The sequence below is a fragment of the Protopterus annectens genome, chromosome 1.part0, assembly GCF_019279795.1.
Source record: "Protopterus annectens isolate FY-2018-M chromosome 1.part0, PAN1.0, whole genome shotgun sequence".
In the NCBI taxonomy this organism is placed as follows: domain Eukaryota; kingdom Metazoa; phylum Chordata; order Ceratodontiformes; family Protopteridae; genus Protopterus; species Protopterus annectens.
In genome coordinates, this window is record NC_056725.1 from 1657660617 (window position 1) to 1657673467 (window position 12851).

The window sequence follows — 12851 nt, forward strand, 5'->3', positions numbered from 1 at the left end:
ACTACTACAGTAGACTGGAAAGGTTCACAAATGTTGCTGTCCTGGCCAATCCCTTCAAATTGTACAATAGTGAAGACAGACTGGCCGACAGGATACCATACAATCAACAGTATGTACTGCAGGTGTATAGTTCAGCAGCCTCTATCTACACTCTGTACAAACTCACTAGGAGGGAGGTAAAGACGTTTTGTGGTCTAATGGGTTGCAACTGGTACTTAACAAGGCATAACTGACACCATCACGAGCACAATGACAAACAGGACAGTCTGTATGGCAGGGGACAGTAGGCTTGCAGTACCCTAATTCATGTAAGTAATGTCACTATAGGTGAAGTATACGGTACTGTACATCCAGTTACCTTGTTGCAGCTCACCCCTGCTACCCTTACATTTAGCAACAGCCTAGGTCATTTATGGTGCTCCCCACCTACGCACAATAATAGAGGCCCATATACCACAGTTACATACACTGGCCTCTGGAGTGCATACAGGCGCACATGTATTGTGTAGGTGATGCCAACACATATATGGCCCCAGCCCCACTGCATGTGTGGGGGATACAGTAGCAGTGGACTAATGGCAGCAATGGCAGTGTGATATACTCACAGCCTACTACAGAACAACCCCAAGCAGCATCATATATGTGCATAGCTTGGTTTGCAGATGGAGGACAGAGGCTGGAACACAGGCACATATGTGGAACACTGTTGCCATACACTAAGCAAGGTGCTGGTTTTACAGGATAGTCTGCAGCATACCCTTAGTCAGGGAATTGAGGTTAGACACAGAAATGGATGTAGCCATGTACTGATAGCATGCAAAGCACACACTGCCAGTGTAATATCTGACACAGGACCTGTGTGGTGGACGGACACCACATGATAGGCATACCTCTGTCCATCAAGAGGATAGGCCCACAGTAGTGAGCTGTGCAGACAGACTGCACTCCAAGGTCCACTAGTATGTACATACACACACACACACACACACACACACACACACACACACACACACACACACACTGTAACACCGGTACTATGCAAAGCATAATACAACTCTACTCACAGTCTGTGTGTAGTTCCTGCTCCTCCTACAAATATGTGGCCATTTTGAGTGTGCAGGTTCTCCTGTAAGAGGTATTGCTACCTGCTGGCTGTAACACTGATGCCCACGAACAGGAAGGATGTCCATCACAAAGGATATATAAAGGGACAACATCCACATGCTGTAAGGATTTATAGTGGGTGGTTGCCATGACAGTGTTAATTGGAAGCATTAAACATGTGTAAACCTATATATATGGCTATCTGGATAAGTCTATGTACATATATTTCCATCACATGTCCTGGACTTGATGTGTAGCCATACCCCAGCCCCTATAGTCCCAAAGTCATAGTGCAAGGGGATGTCAAGTATGTATAGCAGGTACATTACTAGACTATTGCTACTGTCATTGGGATTGTCTTCACAGACATGGTGTGTGTGGAAGGTGGTATCTGCTCGTAACATGTGTGCCATTGCCTAGTGACCGACATCCTAAGGAACTCATTGTACAGTACCGCCGCTAGCATGTAATATGTGGAACTTTGGACACACCCTGTACAGTCCACAGGTTTACATGTTGTACATGTGTACCAGGCCTGATGTTATGGATGTAGACAACCATGTAGATGGGTAGACGACATAACGACATATATACATTCGCCACCATAGGTTTTGGATTCACACACTCCTGTGTGGCCTGACACATAATGAATGCTGGTACAGGGGTGCCATGGACACATACTACCCACTAGATATTGACATACATCTGTACAGCATCCCACTGCTCTGTCTGACATACATGACCTTTAAGGAAGGACTGGCAGCAGTACATCTGGCATGTATTTGCACATGACATCTCACTGGGTAAGTACACTATGCTGCTAGGCATGTCACAATGCATTGTGCTGGCTGCATGCAGACTGACTCAACACTGGCCTACATCTCCTATGGGGGAATGCACATGTACCTGCATATATAGCAGGCTCAACAGCCATGTCACAGCACAGGGTAAGATACACCTGCATGACAGTGCATAACCACAACCAATGTGAACACAGACACACATGGTATCTGTTTTACACCATCCTCGTATGTGCCACTCAAACAATGCCCTACATATACTGGGCTGCTACACAGTTTGGTCTGATGGCTGTCTGTGGTATGGGATGTGTGTGTGTGGCCATACAAACATGTACAGCAAAACAGTACCATACAGTGGGGCAGCATGTAACACCACATGGAAGGGAAGCTAGAACAATTACATCCACCACATTCTGTACACAGGCTAAAGTACATATTAGCAATACACACACTGCTGACATTCACCATCACTACACAGCCCTCAGTAGCCATGTACTGATAGCATGCAAAGCGCACACTGCCAGTGTAATATCTGACACAGGGCCTGTGTGGTGTGGTGATGCCAACAGTCTGTGTGTAGTTCCTGCTCCTCCTATAAATATGTGGCCATTCTGAGTGTGCAGGTTCTCCACAGATTGTCCAGGTTATGTTATGTAATATGACCCCTACTGTACATGACATGTGTAGCAGTCTGATATATCACTGCCTTGTCAGCAGAGATGATGACACTATTTATGGTGTAAAGTGCATATACACCACTTTGTGTACATCATCTGTACAATGGTTGACAGAGGTGTGTCTGACAGCACATACACAGGGCCACCATAGACATGTTGCTGTGATAACCTTGTACATTTACCATTGTAACGGGGTTTGTTGCAACATATGTCCTAGGAGGGATATGGAGTCAGTAAATGTCACGGCATTCACCTTCTACAGACTGCAATCCTCACACTACGTTCTGCATTCCACAGATAGATGCACTGTGGCTAACACATGAAACCAAAGGCACAACAGTGCCCAGTCTGCAGATGACCCTGCAGATAGGGATTCCTCATATACATGGAACTGACATGGTAGGTATTGCAACAAGTACAACAGGTGTAGCCAGACAAACACTGTTAAACCAACATTACTCCAAATGCAGTATGGCAGCACTTACAGTCTGTAGTCAGGTCAGGCACATCCCCCTCCTGTTTGCTGGCCTCTTTCCACAGTGTATGTTGTTAGAGGTAAATCCCCAATCCATCTGAGATGCTGTTTGCCAAACAACAGATCTAGTTCCTGCTCACAGTGAGTGAAATGGACCAACACCACCATGATGTTCCTAGGTATTGGAGTGTGTTTCCAAGCAAACTGGCTATGTGAATGTTACCACAGCTGTTCCACATGCAATCAGCTAGGGGAGGGTTGCAATTTGTGCAGAGGCCATCAGCTAATCATGAGCATCACTTGAAATCCACATGCTGATGCCTAAGCATCGCAGGTATGGGTCTCCACATCCACCAGAGAGTGAGTGGGGGAAGCAGACTGAGGCGAATACATGTCAGGGAGGGGTGAGTGAGTAAAACAGAAGCATGTTTGTGTCACATACCTTCCAGCACAGGGTATCAAACCCTCAACAACTATGTAGTGCTATTACAGTGTGATGCAGTTATTGGATGCGCCACATAGGTTACCTGCTGTGGACCACTCAGAACATATTTGTGATGGTGAGTGACATCTGCAAGAGGGATATGGTAGATATATGGTACGTGATGTACATGTGCCTGTCTGCATGAACAGGTGCCAGCATCAACACAGGCACACTCACACAGGGACACACACACACACATTGACACACTTAGCAGGACCAGGAGTGCAACTCATCACTAGTGGGATTGCCACACCACATCAATGTGCAGGTATCACATGCACCCCACGGGCCATATGGAGGTCATATGGGCAAGGAGTATGAGGAGGTGTCAGACATCAGACAGCATGCTTCAGTATGCCCTGGGAGGTTGTAGTGAGTGTGGATGTGGACATACGCACCATACAACACACACACGAACACACAGGGTGCCAGTTCTGACATGCATGGGTGCATGTCTGCACGGATGTGTGGTGGTCATCCGTGCCAGCAGGGTATACAAGGGTAGGTGATGGCTATATCTAGGCATCAGGCCACATGACAATGGTCTGCATTGTGGGCCAGGCCTGTAGTTTCTGCATTTGCCCACACAGGTGGGTATTGCATCCCCCATTCAGTCACTTGGGTGACTATTGTGTGCGGCCAATGCTGTGCATCACTTGCCATGTATGTGTTCCTTAGTCCATGACATGGATGATGTCTGGGATGTGCACACCTCCCACATGCATGTACAGTGACATGTGGAAGTGTACCTGGGGGTGTCTGGCCCATGTGAACACAGATTATCATCAGATGTGCCAGGCTTGGCCACCTGTGGCAGGAACTGGTAATGGGCATCAGGTTTACCCTGCACCTACATTGATAGCATGCTAACAGCATTCCCTGATGCCAGTGTCATCTGTCCATACAGGGCATGGTGTCACACATGGTATGTCCATTGTGAATCACATGTGAAGGCACCAAAGGTGGTGCAGGTGTCCTTTGGGGAACAAGGTGGAGGTGCACTGTCTGCATGTATGTGCACATTGGACAGATGGGCAGGGTGACATGGCCTCTGTAGCCCACTGCTATCACTGTATAGTTTCTTTCAGTGGCCAATATGCAGGGTACTACCGACATATTGGCTGTTGCCTAGGCATGTGTGTGTGTGTGTGTATGACACATGGGTTATGTGTGTGCTCTGGATAATAGTAGGGTTGCTAACTGTGATTGACTGGTCTTGATGCCACATATATAGATATGGCTTTGCACCCCAGCCTCTCAGCTAATTTACATCTGTTATCCCTGTATGATTGACATTAGGGCCACCATAAAAGTGATGAGCAAAACCCCCTCCACAGGTGTCACACACTCACCTCTACACAGGATACGAGTTGCAAACACACACACACACACACACACACACACACACACACACACACACACACACACACACACACACACACACACACACGTCATGCCTGGGAGTAGAACCTCCTGCTTAACTAGTATATTTCACAATGCAGTTATAATACATGCCATGGGCATTACTGGAGTACTTCTTCCCCAAAGGTGTATTTCATGATGAATGACATCAGCAGGACTACCAAAGAAGGGTGTTTTATCTGTACTGCAGGTGACTTGTCTACAATGCATTGCTCCCTACACAGACATTGAAACACACACAAAACACCTAGAACTCCCATGGGTGGAGATGGAACCCTACCACGGTTGTAAATCACACTACAGCAGTACACAGCTATGACCTTCCCAGAGGTTTATTTCTAGGTGGGTGACATCAGCAGCCTTACCAAAGTTGAGTATGTGATTTGTATGGAGTGTGAGCAGCCTAAAAAGCATTGCTCTTTACTCAGTCAGACAAACACACAGATTCCCACACAAACACACAGTTGCCAAGTCTGGAGTTAGAACACCTACCTAATTACTTTATCACACTACAGCAATACACAGTTACAGGACATGCTACGGAGATTACTGGGCTATGATTTTTCCAGAGGTGTATTTCTAGGTGAGTGACATCAGCAGCCTTGCCAAAGTTGGGTGTGTGAATTGTCCGGAGTGTGAGTAGCCTAAAAAGCATTTTCCTCTCTTCAGTCAGACACACGCAGATTCACACACATTTTCCAAGTCTGGGGTTAGAACACCTACTTAACTACGATATCACACTACAGGAGTATGCAGTTACAGGACGTGCTATGGAGATTACTGGTCTATAACTTCCCCAGAGGTTTATTTCTAGGTGAGTGACATCAGCAGCCTTGCCAAAGTTGGGTATGTGTTGTCCGGAGTGCAAGCAGCCTAAAAAGCATTTCTCTACTCAGTCAGACACACACATACAAATACCCACAGTTTCCAAGTCTGGGGTTAAAACATCTATCTAACTACTTTATCACACTACAGGAGTATGCATTTACAGGACGCACTACAGAGATTACTGGGCTAGGATTTCCCCAGAGGTGTATTTCTAGGTGAGTGACATCAGCAGCCTTGCCAAAGTTGAGTATGTGATTTGTACGGAGTGTGAGCAGCCTAAAAAGCATTTCCTTACTCAGTCAGACAGACACACACAGATTCACACACACACACAGTTGTCAGGTCTGGGGTTAGAACACCTACCTTATCACACTACAGCAATATGCAGTTACAGGACATACTACAGAGATTACTGTGCTATGACTTCCCCAGAGGTGTATTTCTAGGTGAGTGACATTAGCAGCCTTGCTAAAGTTGGGTATGTGAATTGTCCAGAGTGTGAGCAGCCTAAAAAGCATTGCCTTCTCCTCAGTCAAACACACACACACACACGCACATAGATTCACACACAGTTTCCAAGTCTGGGGTTAGAACACCTACCTAACTACTATATCATACTACAGGAGTACACAGTTACAAGATGAGCTACAAGGATTAGTAGGCTATGATTTTCCCAGAGGTGTATTTCTAGGTGAGTGACATCAGCAGCCTTGCCAATGTTGAATATATGAATTGTATGGAGTGTGAGTAGCCAACTAAGCATTTCTCTCTACACAGTCAGAGACAGACGGACAGACACACAAACGCACTCACACATTTGGCAAGTCTGGGGTTAGCACTACTACCTAACTAGTTTATCACTGCAGACTTACGCAGTTATGAGACGCACCATGGAGATTACTGATCTACAGCTCTCCCAGAGGTGTATTTCACATTGGATGACCTCAGCAGGCATGTCATAATACTGCTACGTGGAGGGCGGTGTGCATGGCCCATATCCCATTCATGTAGGGTTTGACATGCCACATGTGGACACACACAGGGTCATATGTCACAAGTAAGTGTATACAGCTACTAGATAACCACTTCCTTGTACAGTCATGTTGTACAGCTGACACGTGCACCACGATAGTCTGTCAAGCTGACAGACACTGGTGGCTAGTATCTGCAGTGAGAGACATCTGCACCTCATGTGTTTGGGACCCTTTGGCTGTGAGCTGGGTGGGACAGGCCCAGATGGCTCCTTGTCACAGTCACCCTCTGCCACACATCTATGTCCATCTACCTTTGGCTTATTATAGTGTGTTTTCCTTACATATATCTCTGTATTCCTATCCACTGTGTGTGCAAGGCAGTGACAGGTGCATACTGACTTGTGCCTGCACAAAGAACTGTGACTGCCAGATTTGTCAGGTCCACTAGTGTTTGCAGACATGTCTTCATGTGTTTAAGTGTGTGAGCATGCTCGGTATGACCTTTCAGTATATTGTTGACTGACATTGCCTTCATCCCTCTAAGTGTGTGAGCATGCCCAGTATGGCCATCTGTATTGCATGTGTGGATCAAGTCCAGGTAGTTTGTACTGCAGTGCTGACCTTTGTGTTGTACACCAACAGGTAGCATGCTGTGTCTACAGGTATCCATCAGTCATTTGGCATTGACTGTTCCTACATTTCTGCATAATGGGGGGGGGGCACCTGACTGATTCGAAATTTCTACACAGGAGTGTTAAGGCACACCTGACTGTTACTATAAGTGTACGTAGAATGGGGGTGGTACACCTGACAGTTATACACATATGCTATGACTGAACTGGTATGTTGGGTACTCCATTTCAGTTTGTAGTCATGCCTATCGTGCTGGCTAGAACCATACCGATGTACTACAGATCCTACCTTTAATTACCTACATATTGGTTTCTGACTTCCCAGCCTTCACATCTTACATCCAAATTCCTGGCCTGCTCTAGTCCGTCTGTGTAGGCCTGTGGGTGGGGTTACCCATAGGACTCATTCAGAGGCCATTGTACAGCATTTCTTTGTGTTTGTCTACACCTATCCTGCTGGCTGTAACTATTGTTGGGCATGTGACCCCCCCAACTGGCATGTGTGAGTCACTTACCTTGTGGGTGTCCCAGTACTGAGGGTGGTGCTGCAGGGCTGCCTATGTCAGATGTACATAGTACACTCTCTATACATGGTTAAGCACATGTAGTGTCATGTTTGGCATCCCTTTTACTGTATGTGCGAGTTGGAGAGAGGTGTCATTCCCCGGGTCCCTACTGTGTCAGTGCATGTGCTATGCGTTGCCTCTTTGCCAAGGCCAGGGCATACTGGGCACACCTCCTTCTGCCTACTGAGGCAGGCTCAGGTTGTTCTTTATCTGAGTCACTCTGTGCCTGTGCAGGCCTTGGCAATGGTGGGGGGGTTGTGTGGCCCTACCCCATGCTGTTCCTGCTGAAGCTGTTTCCACAGGATCATATTGTGTAGCATGGCGCATACTATGAAGATGTGGGCACATGTGGCTGGAAAGTACTGCAAGGCTCCACCAAATATGTCCAAGCAACAGAACCATGATTTAAGCATCCCAAACACACACTGTATGATGATTCTGGTTTGCGTGTGTGCCTCATTATGGCGTTCTTGCATGTGTGTGTGTGCATTTCTGATGGGTGTCATCATCCACAGTTCCAGTGCATAGTCAGCACCCCTCACCAGGTGGCCATATAGGATGTCCCCTCTGGCAAATACCTGATACAGCTGTGAGGCATGCCAGATGTGGGAGTCGTGTTAGCTTCCAGGGCTGCCAGCACACACATCCATGATAATGCCCTGGGCATTGCACATGACCTGGAAGTTGATGGAGGGTTATCCCTTGTGGTTTATGTAGCGCCTACCCTGCTCACCAGGTGATGACTTGATGTGTATGTGCGTGCAGTCTATTGCATCCAGTACCTCTTGGTATTCTGCCATATGGTGGAAGAGACTCATATTGCTGGCCAACTCCTCCTGTGTTCGGGGGAAGTATATGTGCTCATTGGCATGTGGTAACATGGCATCCAGGAACTGGTGGAGTACCCTGGATGCTGATGCCTGTGAGATCCCTATGATATCCCCAGTTGGCCTTTGAAAGGTACCTGTGGCTAGTATTCTCAAGCTTACATATACCTTTGTATCCACTGGGATGTGTTCCACTCTGTTTGTTCTGGCTCTGAGGTGTGGCCGACACAGCTCCACAAGTTGCTGTATGGTGTCTCTGTCTACCCTGTAACGCTGTACTATCTCCAAGTCATGTAGCCCATGGTAGGTTACCCTGGGTCTGAACAGTCTTCTCCTCCTCTGGTGCCTGAGGTGGTTGTCAGCATCATCCTCCACACCACCTTCAGTCTCCAACACATGCTGGTGGATCAAAGCTACGGCAGCCCCTAACATGTACATATTAAAACTTCCCTGTATGTATACACCAATGGTGCAGAGTGTATGGGAATACACAAGTGTGTGTGAGGTGCTTTCACACTTTATACTATTGCGGTATAGATGCTGCTGATGTCACTGGCTGTGTATGAGCAATTCCAGCTTTAAGGTATCTTAATTATGGGTTTTACAGTGAGTACTGCAAGTGTAGGGCCTGAAGTGTGGAGTTATGCTTGCCTGTCTTGATTAATCTGTTGCCCTTTAATTCCCTTTTAAACCTGGATCCCCTGCCATTGTCAGGCTTGCATCCACCTGCCAGCTTTCTTGTTTTGTACTTTCCCTACCGAGTCATGTGTTGCAAAATGTGTTATGTAGCTGATATAATGCAGCTCTGCTTTGTTCTGCTGTGACATTTTACTGCTTTCATTTGCAGTACGGCCCCTCCCCTTTGCTGTTCCGCAGGTAGCCGCTAGCAGCCTTCTTAGCTGTTGTCAGTGGCTCACTTTAGGTTCCTAGGTGTTAATTACTCATTTGTACTCCAATTTCACTGCTGCAGCATTTCCTTTTTTTTCCTTATATCCTTCCTGTTTCAGCTCCGGTGCACGCCACACAAACCCGTTTACCGAGTTTAAGTGCATTTTAATCTTGTTCACATGCATACTTGGTTACCTTGTGTGCTCTTACCTAAGCAAAGCTAAAGCCAGTTCAAGACCCCTTTCATTCAGCTTTGCTTAGCTGTGGGCAAACTGGGGTAGCAATGCTCCAATGTACTTACAGGAAAGGTGACACATCCCTCTCTTGATGTGATCGCATGGTCATACCTCGGTGTTATTATGCTGTGAGGTGCATCCTTACACCAGGGGGGAATCTGTGATTCAGTATTACTCCTCTCATTTGCATAGGATTGCCTACTAATTCCTAGAAACCGTGCATAACACTGACGCAGCCCCTTAGCAGCCCTTGCACCATGGTGTAGTTTAACATGCCTGCCATTGACTATTATGGGGAAAACATGAATTGTGTTAGAATGCACCTTTATTTTTTTTTTCTATTTTTCTTACGACTCCGTTTGTGCACCACTTTCCTACGCTTAAACTTTGCGGTAGTGCGAAAAAAAAAGAACATTTTGTTTATTTTTACATTTTGTACATGTTTTTTTATGCCAGTGGCTATATATTTAGCCATTGGCATATATTAACATTATAATGCATGGGTTTGGCTGGCTGACATGGCTCGATTTTATGTTTGCAGTAATGTAAACCATTTTTTACGGTTTACATTTATACATGCTTATGCTATGCCTGCACCACTTCATGGATCGCTAAATACCTTCATTTGCATGCTACACTGCTGCAAATGGGGTGATTGGCATACAGGAGCCAGGAGATGTGTTGGTGTAGCGTACACAGGTGGTGCACATGAAAACAGCTCGTACCTGGATCGCTCGCCGGGCATATTTGGTGTTGGAACACCAACGCTACTCCTGTACCTGGTGCAAGCTTCGTGAATCCCGGGGAGAGTCTTGAAAATTCAGCCAGTACTCAAATCCATACAAAATATATTATCCTCAAATTTGTACTGTCAGCATGCCCAGCGTTGTCCCCAGAGACTGATAACATTCCCTTAATGTATCAGTCCAGTTCCAGCTATACCATGTCCATTCTGCATTGCAGTCAAGCAGTTATGAGATTGAAACAGTGCAGCTCTCATCCACTTCACCCCTTCTGCTGCTTCAGTATCTGCTGACTAATTAGCTTACAAAGCATGCTTTAATAAAACCTTTTAGCCATCGGTAAACAAAGCTTAGTTTTACATCTAACTCCAAGAGTGACACACAGACACAGATTGCAATCTTATTCTGTGATTCTGGGATGGCAGTCTAGCCATTTTGATGAATGTGCTGAGACAGTCTCATTGACTTCCTGTAAAACATTGAAAGGAGTTGTTGAATTCCTGATTGGCAGAGCTGTGAAGAATAGCACAGACATAAATAAGTATTTTTCATGCAGTAGTTTTAATTTTTTATCTTCCATCATTGTGTTATATAGGTTTGCTTTGATCAGAAATATTGGTGTTCCATTTGTTGCACATTCCATTTTCCACATGGTAGCTTAGAAACACTTTTTCTTTTTTGCAAAGAAAGCTTAATTTATAAATGTGCAGAGCTGAAAAAGCAAATCATATCTTAAATGTAAGCTTGAAACAGATGCTCATGTAAAGTAAATCTAGGTTCTTCTCTTCATATTTACAGTTTAAATATTAGAATAAAAATCAACATTTCTACCGTACTGTGCTGTTTATGCCTCTTAGTCTAGTGGAAGATTTTGGTAATCAAGGACATAGCTCCACAAAGCAAACAAGTGCAGAACATTTGTGTAGTAGCCATTTTGTGTAATTATGCTTGTATGCAAAAAGAGTTCAAACTTGGAATTTTTTTGCAAGAAAAGATTTCCAAAGTCTTTATGCAATAGGCTCAATCAGTTATACCCCCATTTAATTATCTAATTAATTCTGTTTGCAACCCCTCAGTAAAAGGAAAACTTCCCTTTCCATGACCAGTTTGTTTTTCTATTAGTGAGACATTTGTTTCCATCTGGTTGCATCATGAATGTCCTACACTCCCTTCAAACTACTGAACCTTCTCTTCTTGCCTGTGGTGACAAGGGAGGGTGACAGAACTACTATTTTTATAAATAACATTATACTGCCTTAAACAACGGTGTGTGTGTGTGTGTGTGTGTGTGTGTGTGTGTGTGTGTGTGTGTGTGTGTGTGTGTGTGTGTGTGTGTGTGTGTGTGTGCAGTAATAACCCATAGTATCTCCTTTCTTTTCCTGATTTTATCTGTCCCAGACTTCTACTTCAGTGAAGAAAATATAGTAATGGGATGGAAGGCAGAGGGTTCAGTGGAGTGCCCCCCACCCCATATAGTTTGGTATTATGATTGACTTTTTCCACAACTGTGGTATGAGTCTTTCTTTAAAGGATCTATTAAGTAGTATCGACATGAGGCAAACAAGTGAATCTGCTGCCATTGCTAGGAACTCAATGAGGAGATTGTCAGATGCCAAAGTTGTAGATGTAAGTCTGACTAGAATATATATATATTTTTTTGATGGATGAGATGGGAACTGGTTTGAAGCTGAAATGACTGATGCATATTGGTATTGGGGGATGGTCTTGGTGGTAGGTGGGAGGTTTGCAATTAATGAGTGTAGGCACTGACTGGATGAAAATGGATTTTAAAATGAGTATCAATATGGTCAGTATCACTTTGAGCAGCTGGGGTTGGAGCAGTTGGTCAATCAGAACTGAGGTGGTTATGAAAAGATTCCAGAAAAACTCTGGGTGGTGTGGTGTGTTGTCTGTAAAGAGCTGTAGTATACTTTTTTATCAGATTTAACTTGATGTTTAGTTTGATTCTGTGGTTGTCTAAAATATTGGAAGTTGGTCTGAGAGTTTGTTTTTTTTTGCACCAAGAATGCCAGTCTTTGTCCCTCTTTCTCATAATTTGTTTAGAGTCACTTGTTAGCCAGGTAGCTGGGTTAAATTTAACCCTTTCATATCTGAGTAGAGCTTGTGAATTTAATATAGAGAAGAAGGTGCTGTTAGAATGTGTAACAGCATAGTCCAGTGATAGGGTTTTTAAG